Genomic DNA, 25,654 nt, shown 5'->3' on the forward strand with positions numbered 1-25,654 from the left:
CCGTTTCTTTGTTTAAACTCCTTGATAAGAGAACGTTTCCATCCACTAAAAGTGTTGAAAGACTCAGATTATTATTCTAAGTGTGTGACAACATTATGGGATGGATCCCTACAGAGATAGACCTTTAGTTAGAAAAATTAAGTGATATAGCAAATTGTCTCAATGATTATTTTATCAATAAAATAAATAATCTTAGAAATACTACACCGCTACAGAACACGGCTTTGTCAAAAACATTGATAAAAAAGATTGTATGTAGTTTTAAATTTAAGAGTGTCAGTGTTTTGAAAGTTGAATTACTTCTGATGAATTGTAAAACAAACCACCTGGTGTGGACTATATCGAAAATAGGTGGATTAAGCCAATAGTTTCAATCATTGCTCCTGCTATTGCTCATATAATTAATATGTGTTTTATGGAAAATATATGTGCAAGCATGGAAGATATGTAAAGTTATGCCAATACCAAAGAGTAAGAAAATACCTTTCTCAGGATCAAACATTAGACCAATAAGGTTATTACCAATTCTTGGTAAAATAATGGAAAGAATTGTTTATGAACAGATTCAGTTTTATTTTTAAATAATTTAGTTAGTTTTTTAGCATGCATACAGACGAAAACACTCAACTGCCACTGCCCTGACTCAGATGGTTGATAACTGGTTTAAGGATATGGACGAGAGAAAAATAATAGGTGTTGTGATGCTTGATTTTACTGCTGCATTTGATATAACTGACCACAACTTACTGTTAAAAAATTGGAATATTATGGTTTTTCACACTCCGCATTATTATGGATGGAAAGTTATTTGACTGATAGGAGACAATTAGTTTACTTTAATGGAAGATTTTCAGGCTTGTGGAACATGGAGTTCCTCAAGGAAGTTGTCTTGGGCCACTCCTCTTCACAATCTTTAAACGATTTACCATCTGTTTACTAAACTACAGAGAGAGTTACAGTGAACTAATATTGGTAATCTAAATAATAAACTACAGAGAGAGCTACAGTCAGTGGTGGACTGGATCAGAAGTAACAAACTGATCTCAATGGATCTAAAACTACCATTTTAGTGGTTGGAACTCATTTTTTTAATGTTCCAAACCAAAACTTGAACTCGGTATAGAGCAAACTTCTGTAGAGCAAAGAGAGGAGGCTAAACTTTTGGGTGTGATAATTGACAATAGATTGTGTTGGGACAATCACATTAAGAAGCTGGTAACTAAAATGGGCAACACCTTGTCAGTTATTAAAAGGTGTGCAAACATCTTCACACCACAGATAGGTAAAAAAGTCCTTCAAGTTTTGTTTTTTTCACATGTGGGTTACTGCTCAGTGGTGTGGTCCAACACTTCAGCAATTAATATGAAAAAATTACAAGTGATTCAGAATAAAGCTGCACGTGTGGCTCTCTCGCGTGGGTTTAGATCAAATGTTGCTAACATGCATGAACAACTCTCATGGTTTAAAGTTAAAAAGAGATTGTGTATTTGATAATGTTTTTTTTTACATAACGTTATAACAAACAAAAAACCTTTTATTTCAAACAGAAAACTATCCTTTAGTACTGCTACACATCATCATCCAACGAGGCGTGCAGTAGGAGGGAGTTTTATTTTACCTAAAGTGAAAACTAAGTCAATTTAGCGTTCTGTTGGGTACAGAGCGATGTGTGAATGGAACTCTCTCCCAACGACTATCAAACACAACTCTCAGTATGGTTTAAAAAATCACTTAAGACATATTTATTTCAAAGCAATTAAATATGTAATTTAAAATTAGTTTGTTATAGGGCTTTTGTTATCTTATTTCGTAAATTGATTTATCTATTTGGAGTAGTGTCTTTTATTTTATTTCTTGTATAAATTGTGTTAACTTTAAGATTTAATTATGGTTAGTATTTTCTAATTTATGTCTGTATGTGTGTGTGACCAAAGCTAATAGACCATTCAACAAGCAATTCTGATGCACTATACTGGCCCATTCAGGATGAGCACTGTATACTCTGACTGCAGCAACACAAGTTAAAATTTCAGGAATCTCCAAATTTTATGGTGATTACGAGACTGAATGCAAAGTGTGCATCCCCCATGTAACTCAAAGCCCATCACTTCCAGTCAATACTGTCAAATTTGGAGCTCCTTCCAATTACAATAACAACCAGGTGACTCCTCAACATGTCCCCACCACCGTACTGTTCACAGTCTAAATGACCAAGGACATTAAACCTGGAAGCTTAATTTAAACTAGATGTGGAAAGTTGAAAGGTTGATCTTTTTCACCGGTGCTGTGGCTTAAAAACAGGTTCCACTGAGATTTGAACTCAGATCACTGGATTCAGAGTCCAGAGTGCTAACCATTACACCATGGAACCTTTAAAGGTGGTGCAATGTTTGCTAGGCAATGTTTGCTTTCATAATATCCACATGTGTGATATTAAAGGCACACAACAATCACAACGCAGATTAAAAAGCAAATATTACTGGCCAACTTAACCTTTTGTATTGTCCTTTGTGTCACAGGGACATGTTTAGTTTATATTACCTTTTGTACTAGCCTACCGCTTTCATTTCATGTCAAATGCCATCGTGACCTCATTCTTCGGGTCTTGGAGCCCCCCCTGTTTTATTTATTATGCCATCCTTGTTCGATGTCATCTTTTTACTACCCTGGAGGCCGCAGCCTCGCCATTCGGGTCCCTGGCATTCAGCAATAAATATAACAATTTTTGATCAACCCATATCCATTGCATGCTTAAAATAACATACCGGTTAAAGCCCCGCCCATTTTAAGACAACCTAACCCACTTCCAGGTTAAATCCTGTCCACTTCTGGGTTTGGCCCCGCCAGATACAGAAACAGATAATTCACATGGTTTATAGATACAGATACAGCTGTACTTGCTCATCTTTATTAAACACTTCTTGAGTTAATCTTCCACTTTTTTGCCTTTTTACGTACGAAACTAGAGCTCTGATTTAATAGAGGACCAATGTCAGAGATCGTACATATTTTTCTGCAGATTTTCACCAGCTAAATACCAATTCCCATACCGAGAGTTGAACCAGGGCCACCTGGAGGAAAACCAGGGTTTTCCTTACTGTTAGAAGTCTTTAAGAGCAGCAACCAAGACCTTTTGGACACCACTTAGGCCAAATGAATGTAAAATCAAACTAACTGAAAGCTTTCTCAGATGTACTGATTGTAGTCTCCAGAGGACTCCTTAAGACTGTGTGTAAAGGTTATTTAGGCAGGTCTCCTGCTAGACTCTATGGGACTGACACATTGAATAATAACAGTGATTTTATGAATACATCCATAGATATGCCAGGAACAGGGCACATAAATACATACATCACTTGTTGATAAAACACTGCAAGAAGTCCAGTCTGGCAGTCAGGATTCAGGTTTTCACCTTTTTACCACCACCATGTCTAGTGAGTTTTACAATGTTTGATCATAGAGACACATATTATGTCTATGTATTATCATTATATGAGCTAGGTTTGGTGAAATGCATATCAGGCTTAGGGTACATACAGCTCTCATTTAATACAGGACCAATGACACAGATGTTACAGATCTTGCTGCAGACCTTCATCGGCTAGATACTGATTCCCATACCGGGAGTTGAACCCAGACCACCTGGGTGAAAACCAGAAATCCCAACCTCTAGACCATATGGGATATTAATAACAGGGATTTCATGAATCAATTCATAGTCTGGCTGGAAACAGGCCTTCTCTTGAACGTGAAGAAGCTTCTTAAGTAAGTTTTATCTTGAAGCTTTTGAGTGTTCTTTAGGTTTTTATCTGCTTTAACTATTACCGGACAGCGGGGGCACGGAGCAGAGCAGAGCGCCCGTTAGGGAGGAATCCTGCTCCGTGTTCAGCTCCATTTTGAACCTGTAAGCTCACTTTAAACTAGATGTGGAAAGTTGAAAGGTTGATCTTTTTCACCTGTGCTATGGCTTAAAAACAGGTTCCACTGAGATTTGAACTCAGATCGCTGGATTCAGAGTCCAGCGTGCTAACCATTACACCATGGAACCTTTCAAAGTGCTGCTAGTGTTTGCTTGCTAGTTTCTTTCATAATATCCTCATGTGTGATATTGAAGGCACAAAAAAATCACAACAAATCGGAGAGCATTCAGGGGATGTAGCTCAGTGGTAGAGCGCATGCTTTGCATGTATGAGGCCCCGGGTTCAATCCCCGGCATCTCCAACAAGTGTTATTGTCCCGACTATAAAAGATCAGTTCTTATTCTGAAAGAGAAAATGAAATAATGCAGCAGGAATTAAAACACAATAAAGTGGATGATTAACTTAACAAGTGCCTGCCAAAGTCCTGCTTTACTCAACAAGTGAGAAGGATTTGAGCAAATTTGTATAGCACAGTGTTGTGGGTTGTAGAGACCTTGTGTTTATGGTAATTAACGCAAAAATCTGTTTAAATGACCAGATGTGTTGCAACTAAGCAGTCAACATTGTATTGTCCAGTGATGGTGGTATAGTGGTGAGCATAGCTACCTTCCGAACAAATGACCGGTGTTGGATTCCCAGCCATTGCAGTAGCTTTCTTTGAGTGATGTTACTTTTTAACTTTGATTTATACAATAGCAGTGCAAGCATTTTGCTGTGGTTTGATTTCCAGCCACCACCAGGTTTTGAAGCCATATACAACATTACCATTATATGTTACATATATACAGACTCGGTAAGATGTATTGCCATTGTCAAGCACATTTCAACACTGGTGACTTTCTTCCGTGTCCCCATAAACACCCATATATTTGGGCTGACAATAGGGAAACCTTTCTTTGATAACTATGACCTGGATGACTGAGAACCTACTTTATCATGACATAGTTGACTTACCATATTATTATTTTTGTGAGAGATCCTACTACACGTTGGAATATTCAGTCAGGATGGCTGAGCGGTCCAAGGTGCTGCGTTCAGGTCGCAGTCTCCACTGGAGGTGTAGATTCAATATTGGGGATATTGTTTTTGTTTTGTTTTTTGCTGTTTGTTGTGGTGGTGTAGCTTGGGGGGGGGGGGGGGGGGGGGTGATAAGATAAGTCGCTTGCAAGGGTTACACAATCATCAGCACACATTTGCACACCGACTTTCAACAGTACATTCCCTTACCTACTTCACATACACTCCTTTGGTTGCTCGGTCATTCTTATCAAATATGGCTGCCAGAAAGGGATGAGGATGAAGATGGTACATCCTGTTTAATTAGTTACACAGTTAAGCAGTTACACTTATATTCCATGGTCTTCTTTTTATTTTATTAGCATGTTTATTGAGCTAAATTTGAGACAATTAGGGTGTTTGTGGGGTTGAGGGTATTCTGGGGTTGTTTAAATAAAGTAGGCCGGACTAGATTATAGCCGATAGATATCAGAGATCCACCCATTACCTTAATTTATATGCGTTGTACTTTTCCCTTGCCGGGTGAGTTAGGGAAACTGTTACAGCATAGCGGAGTATTCTGTCCACCTCCACACGCGTAGTCTTCTCTTTAAGCAGACTTACTGCCTCCTGGTCTTGTCTTGACCTGGTTACCACTTTCTCATTTTTGTGTGGCAGCACATCCAGCTGCTAGAGATTCTCAACAATCAGGAAGAGCTCCATGTTGGAAGGAACAGTGGACGTCAGAAGGTACTGTTGCGGCCGTAGCTGTTGCTCCACGATTCGTGCTGGGCCCTGAAACGTCCCCCCCCAGTCTGGTTCGAATGGTGACTGGTCCACCTGGTGGACCGAGCTTCACTGGCTCTATGGGGGTGAGATGTGGATGATCAGCACCAAGGAGAAGGAGTGGGCTGGCGTTCTCAAACTGCTGAAGGGAGAGACCTGCCAGGTACTTAGACCTCTTCTGCAGACTGACTGGATAGGATTGATCCGCCAAGCCTAGGCGAGCTAAGCCGTTACTCCCAATACTGCCAGTCAGTATACTGTATGTTTAGCTTATACAAGGTAAAAGACAAATTAAGACTTAATAGGGTAGCTACTTGTGGAGGTGCTGTGGCTTAGTTGGTTAAAGTGCCTGTCTAGTAAACAGGAGATCCTGGGTTCAAATCCCAGCAGCACCTTGTTCTTGAAGAGATTACCTCTTTTGGCATGTCATCATCATGTCAACCCAATCCCTGTCAAAGTACCCTGGTAGCAAATGAAAATGGCATGTTACATTTACACAAAAAACACCAATAATATACCCACAAGGTGTTCTATTTGCCTGATAACTAATGAAATTAAGTAATAAATGCACTACTTTGGCTCCACTACAGTTCTGTGTCAATCAGCTGCTCCATTTCACTCACCACTGAGTCAGACTTAATGCCCCGCCCACAACAACATCTGATTAGCAGGCAACTTAAAAACAAGTACAGGTAATCTCTGCAACAACAAGGTGCTGCTGGGATTTGAACCCAGTAACTTCTGCTGACTAGACAGGCACTTTAACCAACTAAGCCACAGCACCTCTGGGGATGAATACGGATCCATGGCCATTATGGAGGTACTCGGTGTAAACAACTGTGGTGGTTGGGTCATCTGGTAAGGATGCCTCCTGGGGTTCTCCGTAGAGAGCTGGTCCAGGTACGTCCAGCTGGGAGGAGGCCTCGGGGAAGACCCAGGACTAGGTGGAGAGAGTACATCTCCAACCTGGCCTGGGAACGCCTCGGGATCCCCCAGTCGGAGCTGGTTTATGTGGCTAGGCAAAGGGCAGTTTGGGGTCCCCTGCTGGAGCTGCTGGACAAAGATGGATGGATGGAGGGAACCCGTTACACTAGCTCATTGTATTCTTGCAAGACAGACTTTGCTGCAGGAGGAGCTGTAGCTTAGTGGTTAAAGCACCTGTCTGGTAAATAGGAGATCTTGGGTCCAAAGCCCAGCTGTGCCTGGTTATCACTAAATAAAGTGTTTCCACATGGTTTGTGATACTTAACATGTGCAACAAAGAAGATTTTCTAGAGCACTAAAGTGACATGTGATGTTGTTCTGTACCATAACATTACATGTGTCCATGTAAAGCGAATAAAAGCCTTTTGTTGGAGGTGTTTTTGCAACTTTAGTGTGAAGATTATAAAGTTTTTATATCATGAATTCCTTCAGTCTTACCTTGGAAGCTTAGGGCTCCTGCACACTGCCTGCATGGCGTGAGCGTGTCAGCTGAGGTTAGAATGCCTACCATATTGGTCAACACTGTTAACATGGGAGAAATAAAAAGTGACATGCCACATGGCAAACGCCATGTTGACTGTTGAGGAGGACTAAATTAGGACTGTGTTTTCAGCTTTCCATGGCTTTCCATGAGAAATGGCATGATAACAGCTGTTTTCAGTGTTGATGGAACATGGCCTGACCGGAGGGAGTGGTTAGTGACCTTTGTGATGAGGGGACTTATGGCAAGGAGGTTGGATTTTTCCAGGGCTTGGGGGAAAGGGTCTCTCATCTCTCAAGGTCCTTGCATAGATAGGACTTTGGCTGTTATTGGTATGCCTGCCTGTGAACAGTGAGTCCTGAGGCCTTGACACGTCCAGCTGTCAAGGATACGTCCAGCTGTTTTCATTTGTCGGAGTTCGTAGGGGTCCCCTACTGGAGCTGCTGGACAAAGATGGATGGATGGAAGCAACCCTGTTCATTAGCTCGTTGTATTCTTGCAAGACATGCTTCTCTGTACAAGGCGCTGTAGCTTAGTGGTCATGAAAGTGCCTGCCTTGTAAACAGGAGATCCTGGATCCAAATCCAAAATGATTTGTGATTCTTAAGAAGTGCAACAAAGTTACCAGTTTCCTGATGTTCCAGAGCAAAAAAGTCACATGTAATATTGTACCATAACATTACATGTGGCTGAAAACAGTCTATGCCAGTGGAGTGGAATACTGGCTTAAACAGGTGCAGGTGGGCAGACTCAAGAAGTTGTTGCAATAATTACCTGAATTACCTGATGAAACGGGTTTGTTACATTCACACAAAAACACTACATTAATACAGGCTTAAGATGATACACGAAAACTCATGAAATTCAGAGCAATGCAAGTTTGAGCTAGTTCATTCATCAGGTTTTGTGGTTCTGTTTATAGAAACTACATCCTGTTATTTCGCGTTATCATACAGTCCGTCATGGCCTGCGACAAATCCGGACCTGGTGGGTGTTGACAGACTGCAGATAACGGATCAGACACAAAGCGGAGTTGATCCGCAGTTGGTGGAAGTCAGGGGTAAGGCCTCCTGCACACTGCCTGTGTGGTGTGAGAATGGCATTTCTGTTGCGTGGCATTTTCTTGGTCTTCGCACACCAGAAACTTTTCTGACGTGGCGATGTTGCTGCTAGCCTTATCTGTACACATGTATGTTTCTCATTAACATGTGATTCAATAACTTGTTAATCGTTAATCTGGACTGGTTTGGAAATGAATCAGATCATCTAAAGGGGGTGGAATAACTATCCACATTACACCTAAAATACCCTCAAGATTCGAATGATCCTTTGGAACTGAAGTGCTTGGTAATCCCCATAAGTCATTCAGAACTGCCCAAGGTACTTGTGAGATAGGCTCTATCTTTGTCTGATTGATGTTACCAACTGTAATGGAGTCTGTCAGGCCTCAGGCGTTCTCCACTGTCAAAACAGAACCTATCATACAGCTGTGATGGCCGAGTGGTTAAGGCGTTGTACTCGAAATCCAATGGGGTCTCCCTGCGCAGGTTCAAACCCTGCTCACAGTGATTGCCAACTACAGAACAAGTAAGAATTTAGTCAGGAAGGAGTCATGGAGGATGATACTTCAAGAAATTACAGTTTATTGTTGGTTCAATTCAATTTTATTTATAGTATCAATTCATAACAAGAGTTATCTCAAGACACTATACAGATAGACCACACTCCAGAATTTACAAGGACCCAACAGTTCTAGTAGTTTCCTCCAGAGCAAGCAACGGTGCGACAGTGGCGAGGAAAAACTTCCTTTTAGGCAGAAACCTCGGTCAGACCCAGGCTCTTGGTAGGCGGTGTCTGACGGGCCGGTTGGGGTTAATGAAGAGTGGCAATAACAAAAATAGAAAAAATTAGTAGTTTGTAGCAGTTCTTTGTAGTAGTTCATGGCATAGCAGGACGCTGTGCGGCGTTCTGAATCATGGATTCAGCGTGGTGCAGATCCTTACGAGTTTGCTCCCTCTCCCTCATCCATGATGACCCGGTGAATCTTCCTTCAGTTGCATATCCCAATATAGTCAACTAATATCAAATAATAAATGTATTAATTTTTATTACAGCAGCATCGAAGATGTTAAAATTAGGCAGTCAGCGCCCAAAGTGCCTTGGCCGGTAAAGTTCATGTTTATTTCACCTCTGACTTCAGTCAGCATCACATGCACCTGAAGCCCCACCCAGTGATGTCACATGGTCCTGGTGTACACCAGGGCCACATTCAGCCCCAACAAAACAAGGTTTAAAGCATTAAAAAATGGGTCCAATCCATTTCCATTTTGATATTTATTGCCCCTCAACAGGCCACAACTGGGCAAAATTAAATAATGCTTGTTAAGCACTATAGCAAAAACAAACAACCAATATATACACTCTTTGTAGTGCAGATAATATAAACATTAACTGATAATGAGACACTGCTGGGATTTGAAACCAGGAGCTTGTGGTTACAAGACAGGTGCTTTAAATACTAAGCTACAGGGCCTCCTAAAGGTTTGCCTGTCATGCAAGAATACAATGAGCTAGTGAACAGGGTTCCAGCCATTCATCCATCTTTGTCAAGCAGTTCCAGCAGGGGACCCCAAACTTCCCTTTTCCGAGAGACTGGGGGATCCCGAGGCGTTCCCATGCCAGGTTGGAGATGCAATCCCTCCACCTAGTCCTGGGTCTTCCCCGAGACTGACTCCCAGCTGGACGTGCCTGGACATCCTCCCTAGGGAGGCCCCCAGGAGGCATCTGGACCTGGTCACCAGCTCCTTTTTGTATTGCAGCACATCCAGCTGCTAGAGCTTCTCAACAATCTGGAAGAGCTCCATGTTGGAAGGAACAGGGGACGTCAGAAGGCACTGTTGCGGCCGTAGCTGTTGCTCCATGATTCGTGCTGGGCCCTGAAGCGTCCACCCCAGTCTGGTTCAAATGGTGACTGGTCCACCTGGTGGACCGAGCTTCACTGGCTCTAGTTTAATGTTTGTGTTTCTTGTTGTTTAAACAAGTATAATATTAATGAAATGTAATTTGTAATACGTTATATTACTGTGTTAAAGCAAAAAGGAATACATTACTTTATTTGCGTTACTTTTGTAACACGTTACTCCCAATACTGCCAGTCAGTAAACTGTATGTTTAGCTTATTCTAGGTAAAAGAGAAATTAAGACTTAACATTATACCTACTAATGGAGGTGCTGTGGCTTAGTTGGTTAAAGTGCCTGTCTAGTAAACAGGAGATCCTGGGTTCAAATCCCAGCAGCACCTTGTTGTTACAGAGATTACCTCAATTTGCATCCCATCATCATGTCCACCCAATCCCCATGCTACCCATTAAACAGGTCACTTTGCATTCAGTCTCGTAATCACCATAAAAATGAGGTATCACTGAAATATGAACTTGTGTTGCTGCAGTCAGAGTATACAGTGCTCTTCCTGAATGGGCCAGTATAGTGCATCAGAATTGCTTGTTGAATGGTCTGTTAGCTTTGGAACCCCCCTTTCCCCACAGCTTTCAATTGTAAATTGTGCACTCTTGGGGTCATAGCATGGATCAGGAACCAAAACGGACACATCTGGACTCAATGTGGGCATTGGCTGGAAATATTTGACACGTTCAGACCATGAAGACAGCTATCAGTTAATTTCCCATCTGGCAGGTATATCTGTGGACTCAGTTGGACATTTTGAAGATAATTGCACAATGTTGACCCAATTGTCAGTCTATTTCCCATCTGGCAGGGACATTTCTGGATTCAGGTGGACATTGTGGACAGAAACATTGGTGGATCTTGACTCCCACCATGGGATTTAGCCTGTATTGCACGTTGGGGTACAAGGTCAATAAGATGCCATTAACATCCCGCGCAATGTATTGCCATTGTCAAGCAAATTGCCACCCTAGAGACTTTCTTCCATGTCTCCATGAACGCCCATATGTTTGGGTTGATAATTACAAGAGCAGCCGAAAACCCTAGTCGACCCAGTCCAAACCATCGCGGTAAGCCTCACTGGGTGTCCAAACTAAAATGATACGAGGCAAGTTGGTTGGTCCTTACTGATGTTTATATCTGTACTCACAATGCCCTGTTTTTAAAACACCAGAAAATCACAAGTGTTACAAGTGAATAATCAATGTGTGAGTAATCAGGAAGCTCACATAAAAGATAGTTGCAAGGTCTACCAAATGTTTAACTTTTGAACCCGTGAGTGGTTGGAACCTTGGTTGCCACCTTCCATCAAATGGTGAATCATAGACCTGGGTAGAAATTCCAGAGCAGAGTGGATCGAACCCGGAACGTATTTGTCCACTTTCTCATCTCCTTTTCTTTCCAATCAAACCCAAAGCTCCCTTCCATTTTCTGCCAATCACGAGAGACTTCATATCCATTTCTTGCCAATCAAAAAAGCGCCTCCTCTTGGCAACGCCCATCTCCATTTCCTACCAGTCAAAACGCATTTTGTGCTCAATGGCAGCTTTGCCTCAATCGCAAGAGAAGACGACTCATTTCGGTAGAAAATATTAATAGTTAGATTGTACTATGCATACAATACTATGATGTATTGTGATTTATATGTTATGTGTGTTTTACTCTTTGTTCAGAACTAGTTTGTTAATTCTCTTATTTTCCTCCCTGGTGTAAAAACCTTTGTATAGTCAGTCATTTCTTGTGCTAAACAATATTATTCATTACCTAAAGACATATTGTTTTGTTGAGATCAATAATGTAATAAAGTTGGCATGTATTATATTAATTGGCTTCATTTCAATATTATTCCAAATTATAGTGTACACACTGCTGAGCATAGGACTTACCTTTATACACCCTTCTTCCCTGCAAATGACTTTGATCTACTTGCTTTTAGAGAAAAGAGAAGTAAAAATGCTTGGTTTTACCTGTCATACATTGTTTAAAGAAAAAGAAAATTATTTATTACTAAACAGTACTTATTATAAAGGTTAACTTTTAATTTTGACCAAATATAGCACGATTACGAAATGTATGCAGTACTAAAAACAGATATATTGTTCAAAAGTCAATCTAAACGTTATAAATTATTTGTTTAAATTGTAGAACAATAAAGTTGTGGACAGTGTAATTGGATCTTCTGGCACTAGGTGGGGATCGAACCTAAGATCTGGTGCTAGGTGGGAATCGAGCCTGTGACCTTTGAATCTACGTTAAACTTCCCTTATTTCCCAGAAACATTCAAATTTCAGCAATTAAATTAAAATCTGACTTAATAGACAATATAAAACTCTCACACTATGTGTGTAATTTAGCATCTTTCTCATCTTTTCTCTCATTTCTTCTTTTTTCCTCCTTTTTCCTCTTTTTCCTTCTTCCCTCCCTCTTCCCCTTTTTCCTCTTCTCCCCCCCCCTTACAGACTATTGTTCCCCAGCTTTGGCGCAGTAGGCAGCGCGTCAGTCTCATAATCTGAAGGTCGTGAGTTCAACCCTCACACGGGGCAGGTATTTTAAAATAAAAAACTGATGCTGGAAATACAGTGACAGGTGTTTGAACACTGGCACAAGCACATAAATGGAAGTTGTGATTCTAAGGTGATTCCTGAGATTTAGACAACAAAAGGCATTCTTTAATGATGGTAGCGAACCAATGACTCATCAATGACTCAATGACTCATATACCAAACCGCAGATATGCCTTCATGAACAATATTGTGTTATCTCATAGGTACTGGAAGCCACCAGTCTCCACCAATGTATCTCTTTGCATTTATTTTCTGTCTGTTACAAGATTCGCAGTGAACGTTGTGTTGTCCAGCAGAAAGACAACAGGTGTGTTACTTTTTGACTATGATTTTTACCATAGCATTGCAATAATATTACCCAGGTTTGATTTCCAGCCACCACAGTTGCATTTACAGGTTTTGAAGCCATATACACATTAACATTACTTGTTTTACCCAGGTTTCTTCTTTTATTTAGTGATATTTCAATATCCTTGCGGGATTCATCCCAAAAGGATTAATAAAGATAAGAAAAATGTAGAAACAATTTATAGCAATTAAGACAGGATGGCTTTGATCCATTGACCTCTGGTCAAATTTTTTTTAAGTGATTTTAGACCTGGAACGAGCCATGTTTTATTTCCTGTGGAGGTCCAAGTGGGAACGAGTGCAAAAGAAGAGTGATGAAGAAAGGAAAAGAGAAAAGAGGGAAAGGAGTGCCGGACCTGTTGTTGTTTTTAGGAAGCAGATTTACAGCTATTCAATTCAATTCAATTTTATTTATAGTATCAATTCATAACAAGAGTTATCTCAAGACACTTTACAGATAGACCACACTCCAGAATTTACAAGGACCCAACAGCTCTAGTAGTCTCCTCCAGAGCAAGCAACAGTGCGACAGTGGCGAGGAAAAACTTCCTTTTAGGCAGAAACCTCGGTCAGACCCAGGCTCTTGGTAGGCGGTGTCTGACGGGCCGGTTGGGGTTAGAATGAAGAGTGGTAATAAAAAAATAGAAAAAATTAGTAGTTTGTAGCAGTTCTTTGTAGTAGTTCATGGCATAGCAGGACGCTGTGCGGCATTACAAGGCCCAGCAGGACGTAGCAGGACGTAGCAGGGCACTGCAGTGTAGCAGTTGAACATGGCATTGCAGAACATGGAGCGGGACCATGGCGACAGCTGCTACCCTGATTTCGGAGCCTCTCTGATCCAAGGGAACATGCTGGGGAAAAAAGAACATAAGGACTCCGGGGAATGACTCCCCAGAGCTAGGTTAGTAACAAGCATTTCTGGGACATGGATGCACATAAATGAAAAGATGGAAAGATAGAGGAGAGAGGAGCTCAGTGTATCAAAATAAGTCCCCAGCTGTCTAAAACTATTACAACAAAACCAAGAGAGACGAGGTAAAGAGAGCTCCAGCCCGGCCGGGCCAGAACTCTCCCCAACCGGATCGGGCTGTATGCCAAGTCTCCCTTTAGTTCTATTATTTCTTGATTATATGATAGATAAATCTGAAAACTATGTGACTAACTACTACTCCCTAACAATATTCGATTCTATGCCCTAACTAGTGTATCAAAATAAGTCCCCAGCTGTCTAAAACTATTATTACAACAAACCAAGAGAGACGAGGTAAAGAGAGCTCCAGCCCGGCCGGGCCAGAACTCCCCCAACCGGATCGGGCTGTATGCCAAGTCTCCCTTTGGTTATATTATATGATAGATAAATCTGAAAACTATGTGACTAACTACTACTCCCTAACAATATTCGATTCTATGCCCTAACTATAAGCTTTATCAAAAAGGAAGTCTTAAGCCTACTCTTAAATGTGGAGACGGTGTCTGCCTCCCGGACCCAAACTGGAACCTGGTTCCACAGGAGAGGAGCCTGATAGCTGAACGCTCTGGCTCCCGTTCTACTTTTAGAGACTCTAGGAACTACCAGTAACCCTGCATTCTGGGAGCGTAGTTCTCTCCTAGGGTTGTAAGGTACTATAAGCTCTTTAAGATAAGATGGAGCCTGACCATGAAGAGCTTTGTAGGTGAGAAGAAGGATTTTAAATTCTATTCTAAATTTTACAGGAAGCCAATGCAGAGAAGCTAAAACAGGAGAAACGTGATCTCTTTTCCTGGTTCCCGTCAGAACACGTGCCGCAGCATTCTGGATCAGCTGTAGAGTCTTTATGGATTTTCTGCTACAGTTAACCCTAACCAAGCTCAACTCTTCTCCCACAAAACACATGTTTACAGTTTAATGAAAGATCAAAAATCAGCTGAAAAGTGGAACTTACCAGATGTTTAACGTGGGGGAAACATGTGCTTCACAACAAGACAAAGTAAAAGGAATAAACTACTGCCTCACAAAGAGCAGGGCGTTCACCAGTGAGAGAGAGAGGAAATGAGGGGGGACGGAGATAAGCTGGATTCTGTTCCACAGTCTGCCACATAGTTTCACTTAGAAGCCTGTAGAAGCCTACAAATAAAACAGCAACACAGAATATCAATATATGCTATAATACAGTAATACAGATCACCTTCAGTCTTGTCTCACTTTGTCAGAAGAGCTACATTTGACTTCTTAACCCTTGTATTGTCCTTCGTGTCACGGGAACTTATTTAGTTTATTTAACAGGTTTGAGTGGAGGACGGGTCTCGGAATCCTGGAGGCCGAGGCCACAATAGCGGAGAAATACGACTGAATGCAGGACGGGTCTCTGGGACCCCCGGAGGACAACACACGGGTAAAATGTGGATTTAGAATTCACTCCATCATGGTCCGCTCCTGTTAAAGTAGATGGTGATTGTGTTTGTGTTAACCCTAACACCCCTAACCCTACCCCCCTAAACCCACTAACCCTAACACCCCTAACCCTAACACACCTACACCTAACACCCGTAATACCCCAAACCCTAATCAGTTTGATTTGCTAGGTATGTATGACACATACAAGGAATTTTTCTTTGGAACATTGTTGCTCACAATGTGCTTACACATACAAAACAACCAAAACAAAATATACACACTAATATATACATACTCTAAACAGAAACAATAGACACACACCCTAATCCTAGCCCCCTAACCCTAACACCCCCAACACCCCTGACCCTAACACCCCAAACACTGCTAACCCTAACACCTCACACACACATCTAGAGTTTCTACAGCTTTTACTTTGATACAGTAAATGCATTTAGCTTATAATACTTGCATGGTTTTAACTCAGTAGGCCTTTAACTTGTACTGTTCTGACACACAGCTGTTAGGATTAATCACTGTTACAGTTAACCCTAACCAAGCTCAACTCTTCTCTAACAAAACACATGTTTACAGTTTAATGAAAGATCAAAAAGCAGCTGAAAAGTGGAACTTACCAGATGTTTAACATGGGGGAAACGTCTGCTTCACAACAAGACAAAGTAAAAGTGAAAAACTACTGACTCACAGGCAGGGGGTTCACTAGTGAGAGAGAGAGGAAGGAAGGGGGAGGGAGATAAGCTGGATTCAGTTACACAGTCTTGACCAGAATGCATTGCAGTAATCTCATATCAAGTATTAAATCTCACAGGGGACATTTTACTGCCCTGAGAACTCTTACATTAATACAGTATGTCAGTATATAGAGTATAGAACAGTGTAAATTAAACATGTCATGATATAGTAGGTTCTCAGTCATCCATGTCCTAGTTAACAAAGGAAGGTTTCTCAACTGTCAGCCCAAATATATGGGCGTTCATGGAGACATGGAAGAAAGTCACCAGGGTGGCGATGTGCTTGACAATGGCAATACATTAAACGGGATGTGAAGGCAATGTGCAATACAGGCCAAATCCTCTGGTGGGAATCAAGATCCACCAATGTTTCTGTCCACAATGTCCACCTGAATCCAGAAATGTCCCTGCCAGATGGGAAATAGACTGACAGTTGGGTCAACATTGTGCAATTATCTTTAAAATGTCCAACTGAGTCCAGAAATATACCTGCCAGATGGGAAATAAACTGATAACTGTCTTAATGGTCTAAACGTGTCAAATATTGCCGTACAATGCCCACATTGAGTCCAGATGTGTCCGTTTTGGTTACTGATCCATGCTATTACCCCCAAAGATCACAACTAGGCCGAGGGCAACTGGACTTGGTAAAAGGTCCTCCGCAGAAGTTTTGTCTCTCATCCAAGAGACTACTTTAGTTGTTTTTTTTTACACAGAAAGGGTTGGACACAGTGCCCACTCCCCCACCCATATCTGACAGTTGAAAGATGTGGGGAAAGGGGGGTTCCAAAGCTAATAGACCATTCAACAAGCAATTCTGATGCACTATACTGACCCATTCAGGATGAACAGTGTATACTCTGACTGCAGCAACACAAGTTCAAATTTCAGTGATACCTAATTTTTATGGTGATTACGAGACTGAATGCAAAGTGTGTATCCCCCATGTAACTCAAAGCCTATCACTTCCAGTCAATACTGTCAAATTTGGAGCTCCTTCAAGTTACATTAACAACCAGGTGACTCCTCAACATGCCCCCACCAACATACTGTTTACAGTCTAAATGGCAAAGGACATTAAACCTGTAAGCTTACTTTAAACTAGATGTGGAAAGTTGAAAGGTTGATCTTTTTCACCGGTGCTTGGCTTTAAAAGCAGGTTCCACTGAGATTTGAACTCAGATCGCTGGATTCAGAGTCCAGAGTGCTAACCATTACACCATGGAACCTTCAAATGTGCTGCAAGAGTTTGCTTGGCAGTCTCTGTCATTATATCCACATGTGTGATATTAAAGGCACACAGATTGAACAGAGATTGAAACCCAGACATCTCAGTTTAATTTGCAGTAAAGTATACACCTACATGTAAAGTGTACCCATATTTAAATAAACACACGGTAGCAAGGTTTATGCAGTGCTTTTTAATTTTACTCGTGTTTTTTTTGTGAGTCAGTGCAAATATTAGTGCAAATCAGTATTGCACTGCGTTTCAGGTTGTTGTGGCCGAGTGGTTAAGGCGATGGACTTGAAATCCATTGGGGTCTCGCCGCGCAGGTTAGAATCCTGCTGACAACGAAAGCTCTCCTTCAACGGTGGTCACACATTTCATTATACCAAATGGCAGATGTGCCTTCATGGACAATGTAAAAATATCAAATAGGTACTGGAAGCCACCAAAGCATCTCTGAGCATTTCTTTTCAGTCTCAATGCCCAGATGTGTTGCAAGATTTGCAGTGAACGTTGTATTGTCCAGTGATGGTGGTATAGTGGTGAGCTTAGCTGCCTTCCAAGCAGTTGATATGGCTTTGGTTCCCAGCCAGTAGCTTTCTTTGAGTGACGTAACTTGCTTTGTTTGTCAAAAAGTAACCAGAAAGGTTACTCTCCCAACCCGGTTTGATAAAAAATTAGATCTTGGTTATATCGCACAAATAAGGGAGCATAACAATCTATCAAGCTGCCTCCATGAGGATCCACAGACATAGACATGTTCCACCACCCGCAATTAAACCTGTCTCCTCAGCTTCTAGGCTCTGCTGCATCACCTCCTCTTCAGCTGGAGAGTTTGCATCTGCGTTTGTGAGCTCACAGTTTAATGCCAAGAATGGTCTGGTCTCTCCCTCTTCCCCAGATAACATTCTCTCTGAGTTCCATTCCACATGCATTGAAATCCTAGACTCTATTGCCCCTTAAGATTAGATTAGATTAGATCATACTTTATTTATCCCTCGACGGGGAAATTCTGTCGTTACAAGTAGCAGCATAGCAGCAACAGCAAAAAACAAAAAAACAAAACAATAACACACAAACAAATAAGCACGAAAGAAATACAAGGCAAAAAATACAAGGCAAGAAATACACGCAAGAAATAGACAATGAAAATATGGTAGACTGAGTAAGTAAAATGCCGTCAAACAAAAGGAATTTTAAAGTGCGGTTGCCATGATAAGAGAAACAATATTGCGGTGTAAGTGACGTTAAAAATTAAGTTGAATGTGTAATTAGAGCAAAGAAGCAAGAGTCGGTAGCCTAATTTAAATTATATTAACCTGAGACCATAAATATTGAAAAGTAAGTACTTGTAATAAAATAATATAAATACCAATATTAAAGATAAACAGAAAGTGTGTGATGTAGATGGGAGAAAAACAGGAACAGAAACTACAACACTATCAGGTAGTGCAGGTGTTGTAGAGTCTGACAGCGGCCGGGATGAAGGACCTGCGGTACCTCTCCTTCTTACACCGGGGGTGTATCAGTCTGCTGCTGAAGGAGCTGCTCAGGGACCCCACAGTGTCATGTAGGGGGTGAGAGGTGTTGTTCATGATGGATGTCAGCTTGGCTAACATCCTCCTCTCCCCTACTTTCTCTATGGGGTCCAGAGGACAGTCCAGGACAGAGCTCGCTCTCCTGATCAGTCTATTGAGTCTGCTCCTGTCCCGGTCCGAGCTGCCCCCCCTCCAGCAGACCACAGCGTAGAGGATGGCAGAGGCCACCACAGAGTCATAGAAGGTCCTGAGGGGAGTCCTACACACTCCAAAGGACCTGAGTCTCCTCAGCAGATGGAGGCGACTCTGGCCCTTCTTGTAGAGTGCTTGGGTGTTATCAGTCCAGTTCAGTTTATTGTTTAGGTGAACACCCAGGAATTTGTAGCTCTCCACTACATCAATGTCCAATCCCTGGATGCTCACCGTGAGAAGGGGGATGTTTTCCTCCTGAAGTCGACTATCATCTCCTTTGTCTTGCTGGTGTTAAGCTGAAGCTGGTTGAGCTCACACCAGCTGACAAAGTCCTTGATAACCGACCTGTATTCCAGATCGTTCCCCTCAGAGACACAACCAACAACGGCTGTGTCATCAGAGAACTTCTGGATGTGGCAGTGGGTGGTGTTGTGTGTGAAGTCCGAGGTGTAGAGGGTGAAAAGGAAGGGGGAGAGCACCGTACCCTGAGGGGCACCTGTGCTGCAGTGCACCACGTCAGACACACAGTGATGGAGCCTCACATACTGTGGTCTGTTGGTGAGGTAGTCCGTAGTCCATGCAGCCAGATGTTGGTCCACTCCGGCACTCTCCATCTTCACTCTGAGGAGCGAAGGCTGGATGGTGTTAAAAGCACTGGAGAAGTCGAAGAACATGACTCTCACAGTGCTCCCGCTGTCCTCCAGGTGGAGCAGCGATCTGTGCAGCAGGTAGATCACTGCGTCGTCCACTCCAATCCCAGGCTGGTAAGCAAACTGCAGGGGGTCCAGCTGTGTGCCCACCAGGGGTCGCAGGTGACGCAGGATGATCCTCTCCATGGTCTTCATCAGGTGAGAAGTCAGGGCAACAGGCCTGAAGTGGTTTGGCTCCTTGGGTCGCGGTGACTTTGGTACCGGGACCACACAGGAGGTCTTCCACAGGGCTGGGACCTTCTCCAGGCTCAGGTTGAATAAGTGCCTGAACACACCACAGAGCTGGTCAGCACAGTCCCTGAGGAGACTTGGGCTGATGCCGTCCGGGCCCGGGGCCTTCCTTGCCTTGAGCTTCTTCAGTTGACTTCTCACCTGATCATCTGTTATGGAGAAGTGGGTGGAGGATGACTGGGGGTGTGGATGGTAGGAGGTGAGGGTCTCAGGGAGGGGGAGAGGGGGGTGGTGAACTGATGAGCGGGGAGAGGGGGGAGGAGCGGGCTGGTGGGTTCATTGCTGATGCGGGTCGTTGAAGGTGGCAGGCTGAGGAGGGGAGGGGGGGGAGGAGGAGAAGGCCAGGGGAGGTGTGAAAGAGGGGGCTGGGGGTGTGAAGAGGGAGGCGAGGAGGCAGAGTCAAATCTGTTAAAAAACAGATTCAGCTCATCTGCCCAGTCCTTGTCTCCTCCGGCTTGGCTTCTTACCACAGCTTTGCCGTGGCCGGAGATGTTCTGCATTCCTCTCCAGACGTCCCTAGCATTGTTCTGCTCCAAACTCTTTTCTAATTTCCTCCCGTAGATGACCTTCCCCCTCCTGATCCTGAGTCTGAGTTCCTTCTGGACTCTGCGCAGCTCCTCTCTGTCCCCTGATGCAAAAACCCTCTTCTTCTCATTTAGCAGAGCTTTTATCTCAGAAGTCACCCAGGGTTTGTTGTTGGGAAAACACTGGACCAACTTGGAGGGCACAGTGTTCTCCACACAGAAGTTGATATAGTCTGTGATGCATTGTGTCATGTTGTCAATGTTGGTGCCGTGGGGGGTGCAGAGTGCTTCCCAGTCTGTAATTTCAAAGCAGTCCCTGAGCCTATCACTTGCCTCCTCAGACCACTGCTTCACAAGCCTCTTCACAGGTTGTTGTTTGATCACCACAGGGGAGTAGTCTGTGACTAGATGGACGAGATTGTGATCTGAGCGGCTGAGGGGGGGGAGGGGGAATGAGGTGTATGCTTCTTTGATATTAGCATACAGTAAGTCCAAAGTTGTGACGCCTCTGGTGTGGCAATTAACATACTGGGTGAAGGTGGGGAGAGCAGAGGACAGGGAAGCATGATTGAAGTCCCCAGAGATGAGGAGAAGGGAATGGGGGTGCTGGTTTTGAAGTTGAGCCACAACAGTATGAATCTGATCTGTAGCAGCAGCAGCGACCGCCGAGGGGGGGATGTACACGGTCACAGCGATAACCTGTGAGAACTCCCTCGGGAGGTAATATGGCCTAATACTGACTGCTAACAGCTCCAAGTCTCTGGTACAGAGTTGCTCCTTCACACTGATGTGTCCCGGGTGGCACCACCTATCGTTCACAAACACAGCGATCCCCCCTCCCTTCTTCTTACCGCTCTCCGTTGCTTTCCTGTCCGCTCGTAAAAGTTTAAAACCGTCCAGGGTGACGTGTGCGTCGGGGAGAAAGTTCACACAGCCACGTCTCGGTGAAACACATGAGGCTGCATTCCCGGTACTCTCTCTGCAGTCGGGTCAGCGCCGTCAGCTCTTCCATCTTGTTAGACAGAGATCTAACGTTGCCCATGATGACAGACGGTAAACATGGTTTATACCGTCTTTTCCGCTCCCTGCGCTTCACACCCGCTCTGCTCCCTCTCCTTCTTCTCCGTAACTCCTTCGGAATCTCCTGCCGCTCCGCGCAGAGAGGGGGTGTGTGGCGCAGGGCTAACAGCTGATCCCGGGTGTAGAACAATGGGACCGTCGTTGAGTGGGGTGCTTTGTGGATGAGTTTCCATTTGCTGTGCCAAAAAGTTCCAAAAACAGCAAGAGACAAGCTACGAACGTAACAATATGAACATCCATAGCTGCCCACTTGCTTAAAGTGTCGGTAGTGACAAAGAAAAAATAACAAAAAAGACAAAACACCGTAAAAACACTAAAAAGATGTATCAAACTGCAGAGCTACTGTAACAAGCTGCCACTCAAGCGGCGCCATTTTGCAACTCCTGAACTGAATGAGAGTAAGTTTGTTGTTTTGTTTGTGAGTAGTACTCATGGGGGTGCTGTGGCTTAGCTGGTTAAAGTACCTGTCTAGTAAACAGGAGATCCAGGGTTCAAATCCCTGCAGCACCTTGTTGTTGCAGTCATCACCTCTGTTTGCATCCCATCATCATGTCTACCCAATCCCCATGCTACTCATTAAGCCCTGGTAGCAAATGAAAAAAGCATGTTACATTTACACAGAAACACTACATCAACACAGACTTAAGATGATACATGAAAACACATGAAATTTAGAGCAATGCAAGTTTAAGTTAGTTCATTCATCAGGTTTTGTGGTTCTGTTTATACAAACTACATCCTGTTATATCGCGTGGTCATACATGAATTTACGAGATCCCGTGGGTCCTTGTGACTTCAGTGGTCCGTCATGGCCTGCAACAAATCCGGACCAGGTGGGTGTTGACAGACTGCGGATCACGGAGCAGACACAAAGCAGAGTGGATCCGCAGTTGGTGGAAGTCGAGGGTAAGGCCTCCTGCCCACTGCCTGTGTGATGTGAGCATGGCATTTCTGTTGCGTGGCATATTCTTGGTCTTTGCACACCAGAAATGTTCTGATGCGGCGCTGTTACTGCTAGCCTTGTCTGTACACATGTATGTTTCTCATTGACTTGTGATTCAATAACTTGTTAATTGTTAATCTGGACTGGTTCGGAAATTAATCAGATCATCTAAAGGGGGTGGATTAACTACCCACATTACACCTGAAATACCCACAAGATTTGAATGATCCTTTGGAACTGAAGTGCTTGGGAATCCCCATTATTCATTTAGATTTGCCCAAGGTACTTGTGAGATAGGCTCTATCTTTGTCTGATTGGTCTGAATGGAGTCTGTCAGGCCTCAGGGGTTCTCCGCTGTAAAAACAGAGCTTATTTTACAGCTGTGATGGCCGAGTGGTTAAGGCGTTGGACTCGAAATCCAATGGGGTCTCCCTGCGCAGGTTCAAACCCTGCTCACAGCGATTTCTAACTACAGAATAATTAAGAATTCAGGGACATATAGGGGAGGAAGATATTTTGAGAAATTACAGTTTATGTGTGGTGCAGATCCCTACGAGTTGGCTCCCTCTTCTTAGATCTATGAAGACACAGTGATTCTTCTTTAGTTGCATATCGCGATATAGTCAACTTATATTAAATAATCAATGTATTAATTTTCATTCCAGCAGCACTGAAGACGTTAAAATCAGGCAGTCAGTGCCAAAGTGCCTTGGTCGGTAAAGTTCATGTTTATTTCACCTCTGACCTCATTTAGCATCAAACACCTGAAACCCACCTGACAGTGATGTCACAGGGTCCTGGTGTACACCTGGGCCACGTTCAGCCCCAACAAAACAAGGTTTTGAAAGCATTAAAAAATGGGTCCAATCCATTTCCCTTCAGATATGTATTGCCCCTCAACAGGCCACAACTGGGCAAAATTAAATAATGCTTGTTAAGCACTATAGCAAAAATAAATAACAAATATATACACTCTTTGTAGTGCTGATAACTAAAGTATTAACTAATTATCAGGCACTGTTGGATTTGGATCAGGATCTCTGTTTACAAGACAGGTGATTTAACCACTAAGCTACAGCGCCTACTAAACGTTTGTCTGTCATGCAAGATTACAATGAGCTAGTGACCAGGGTTCCAACCATCCATCTTTGTCAAGCAGCTCCAGCAGGGGACCCCAAACTTCCCTTTTCCGAGCAACTGGGTGATCTCGAGGCGTTCCCAGGCCAGGTTGGAGATATAATCCCTCCACCTAGTCCTGGGTCTTACCCAAGACCTCCAGGTGGACGTGCCTGGACTACCTCCCTAGGGAGGCCCCCACGAGGCATCTTGGCCTGGTCACCAATTTCTCATTTTTGTATTGCAGCACACCCAGCTGCTAGAGGTTCTCAACGATCTGGAAGAGTGCTGGGCCCTGAACGTTCCCCCCCAGTCTGGTTCAAATGGTGACTGGTCCACCTGGTGGACTGAGCTTCACTGTCTCTAGTTTAATGTTGTGTTTGTTGTTGTTTAAACAAGTATAATATTACTGAAATGTAATTGGTAATATGTTATATTACTGTGTTAAAGCAAAAAGGAATACATTACTTTATTTGCGTTACTTTTGTAAACCGTTACTCCCAATACTGCCAGTCAGTATACTGTATGTTTAGCTTATTCTAGGTAAAAGAGAAATTAAGACTTAACATTACACCTATTCATGGAGGTGCTGTGGCTTAGTTGGTTAAAGTGCCTGTCTAGTAAACAGGAGATCCTGGGTTCAATTCCCAGCAGCACCTTGTTGTTGCCGAGATTACTTCAGTTTGCATACCATCATCATGTCCACCCAATCCCCGGCTACAGATCACTTTGCATTCAGTCTCGTAATCACCATAAAAATTAGGTATCACTGAAATTTGAACTTGTGTTGCTGCAGTCAGAGTATACAGTGCTCATCCTGAGTGGGCCAGTATAGTGCATCAGAACTGCTTGTTGAATGGTCTATTAGCTTTGAAACCCCCCTTTCCCCACAGCTTTCAATTGTAAATTGTGCACTCTTGGGGTCATAGCATGGATCAGGAACCAAAACAGACACACCTGGACTCAATGTGGGCGTTGGCCGGCAATATTTGACATGTTCAGACCATGAAGACAGTTATCAGTTAATTTCCCATCTGGCAGGTATACTTGTGGACTCAGTTGGACATTTTGAAGATAATTGCACAATTTTGACCCAACTGTCAGTCTATTGCCCATCTGGCAGGGACATTTCTGGATTCAGGTGGACATTGTGGACAGAAACATTGATGGATCTTGATTCCCACCATGGGATTTAGCCTGTATTGCATTTTGGGGTACAAGGTCAATAAGATGCCATTAACATCCCGCGCAATGTATTGCTATTGTCAAGCAAATTGCCACCCTAGTGACTTTCTTCCATGTCTCCATGAACGCCCATATGTTTGGGCTGACAATTACAAGAGCAGCCGAAAACCCTAGTCGACCCAGTCCAAACCATCGCGGTAAGCCTCACTGGGTGTCCAACTAAAATGATAAGAGGCAACTTGGTAGACTCCTTACTGATGTTTATATCTGTACTCACAATGCCCTGTTTTAAAACACCAGAAAATCACAAGTGTTACATGTGAATAATCAATGTGTTAGTAATCAGGAAGCTCACATAAAAGATAGTTGCAAGGTCTACCAAATGTTTAACTTTCCAACCCGTGAGCGGTTGGAACCTAGGTTGCCAACTTCCATCAAAATGTGAATCACAGACCTGGGTAGAAATTCCAGAGCAGAGTGGCGCTTTCTCGCTCAGAATCGTCTGTTCTATTTCCAATCTTGACAGCTAATCACGTTCGGTCATGTCCAATGTGAAATTCACCCCCGTCCAGTCACGTAGCGGGATGACAATGGATCTAGCCAATCATAACGCTGATAAATTGGAAAGATTGGATGACGCACGTACATGACGCTGACGTCCCAAGCGTCATAGGATGACGTTCACGTACATGACGCCCCCAGCGTGCCTAGTAACGGTTTGTTGTCATCGCACTTAAGCTG

General features: G+C 43.2%; 11 non-coding genes across 11 annotated transcripts; 8 read left to right on the plus strand and 3 right to left on the minus strand.

Annotated features, from left to right (window-relative positions):
- Window positions 1-2,299: 2,299 nt before the first annotated feature.
- On the minus strand, window positions 2,300-2,371 carry trnaq-cug (transfer RNA glutamine (anticodon CUG)). Its single transcript has one exon. It is a non-coding gene; the product is annotated as a tRNA-Gln (tRNA).
- A 1,605-nt stretch (window positions 2,372-3,976) lies between these two features.
- On the minus strand, window positions 3,977-4,048 carry trnaq-cug (transfer RNA glutamine (anticodon CUG)). The gene has a single exon. It is a non-coding gene; the product is annotated as a tRNA-Gln (tRNA).
- Window positions 4,049-4,149: 101 nt separating this feature from the next.
- Window positions 4,150-4,221, plus strand: trnaa-ugc (transfer RNA alanine (anticodon UGC)). The gene has a single exon. It is a non-coding gene; the product is annotated as a tRNA-Ala (tRNA).
- Window positions 4,222-6,023: 1,802 nt separating this feature from the next.
- On the plus strand, window positions 6,024-6,097 carry trnat-agu (transfer RNA threonine (anticodon AGU)). The gene has a single exon. It is a non-coding gene; the product is annotated as a tRNA-Thr (tRNA).
- Window positions 6,098-8,653: 2,556 nt separating this feature from the next.
- On the plus strand, window positions 8,654-8,735 carry trnas-cga (transfer RNA serine (anticodon CGA)). Its single transcript has one exon. It is a non-coding gene; the product is annotated as a tRNA-Ser (tRNA).
- A 1,659-nt stretch (window positions 8,736-10,394) lies between these two features.
- Window positions 10,395-10,468, plus strand: trnat-agu (transfer RNA threonine (anticodon AGU)). Its single transcript has one exon. It is a non-coding gene; the product is annotated as a tRNA-Thr (tRNA).
- Window positions 10,469-17,323: 6,855 nt separating this feature from the next.
- On the minus strand, window positions 17,324-17,395 carry trnaq-cug (transfer RNA glutamine (anticodon CUG)). Its single transcript has one exon. It is a non-coding gene; the product is annotated as a tRNA-Gln (tRNA).
- Window positions 17,396-17,659: 264 nt separating this feature from the next.
- On the plus strand, window positions 17,660-17,741 carry trnas-uga (transfer RNA serine (anticodon UGA)). Its single transcript has one exon. It is a non-coding gene; the product is annotated as a tRNA-Ser (tRNA).
- Window positions 17,742-22,105: 4,364 nt separating this feature from the next.
- trnat-agu (transfer RNA threonine (anticodon AGU)) lies at window positions 22,106-22,179 on the plus strand. Its single transcript has one exon. It is a non-coding gene; the product is annotated as a tRNA-Thr (tRNA).
- Window positions 22,180-22,991: 812 nt separating this feature from the next.
- trnas-cga (transfer RNA serine (anticodon CGA)) lies at window positions 22,992-23,073 on the plus strand. Its single transcript has one exon. It is a non-coding gene; the product is annotated as a tRNA-Ser (tRNA).
- Window positions 23,074-24,313: 1,240 nt separating this feature from the next.
- trnat-agu (transfer RNA threonine (anticodon AGU)) lies at window positions 24,314-24,387 on the plus strand. The gene has a single exon. It is a non-coding gene; the product is annotated as a tRNA-Thr (tRNA).
- The last annotated feature ends 1,267 nt before the right edge of the window (window positions 24,388-25,654 follow it).

This window comes from Etheostoma spectabile, unplaced genomic scaffold (assembly GCF_008692095.1).
Source record: "Etheostoma spectabile isolate EspeVRDwgs_2016 unplaced genomic scaffold, UIUC_Espe_1.0 scaffold00018818, whole genome shotgun sequence".
Taxonomy (NCBI): Eukaryota; Metazoa; Chordata; class Actinopteri; order Perciformes; family Percidae; genus Etheostoma; species Etheostoma spectabile.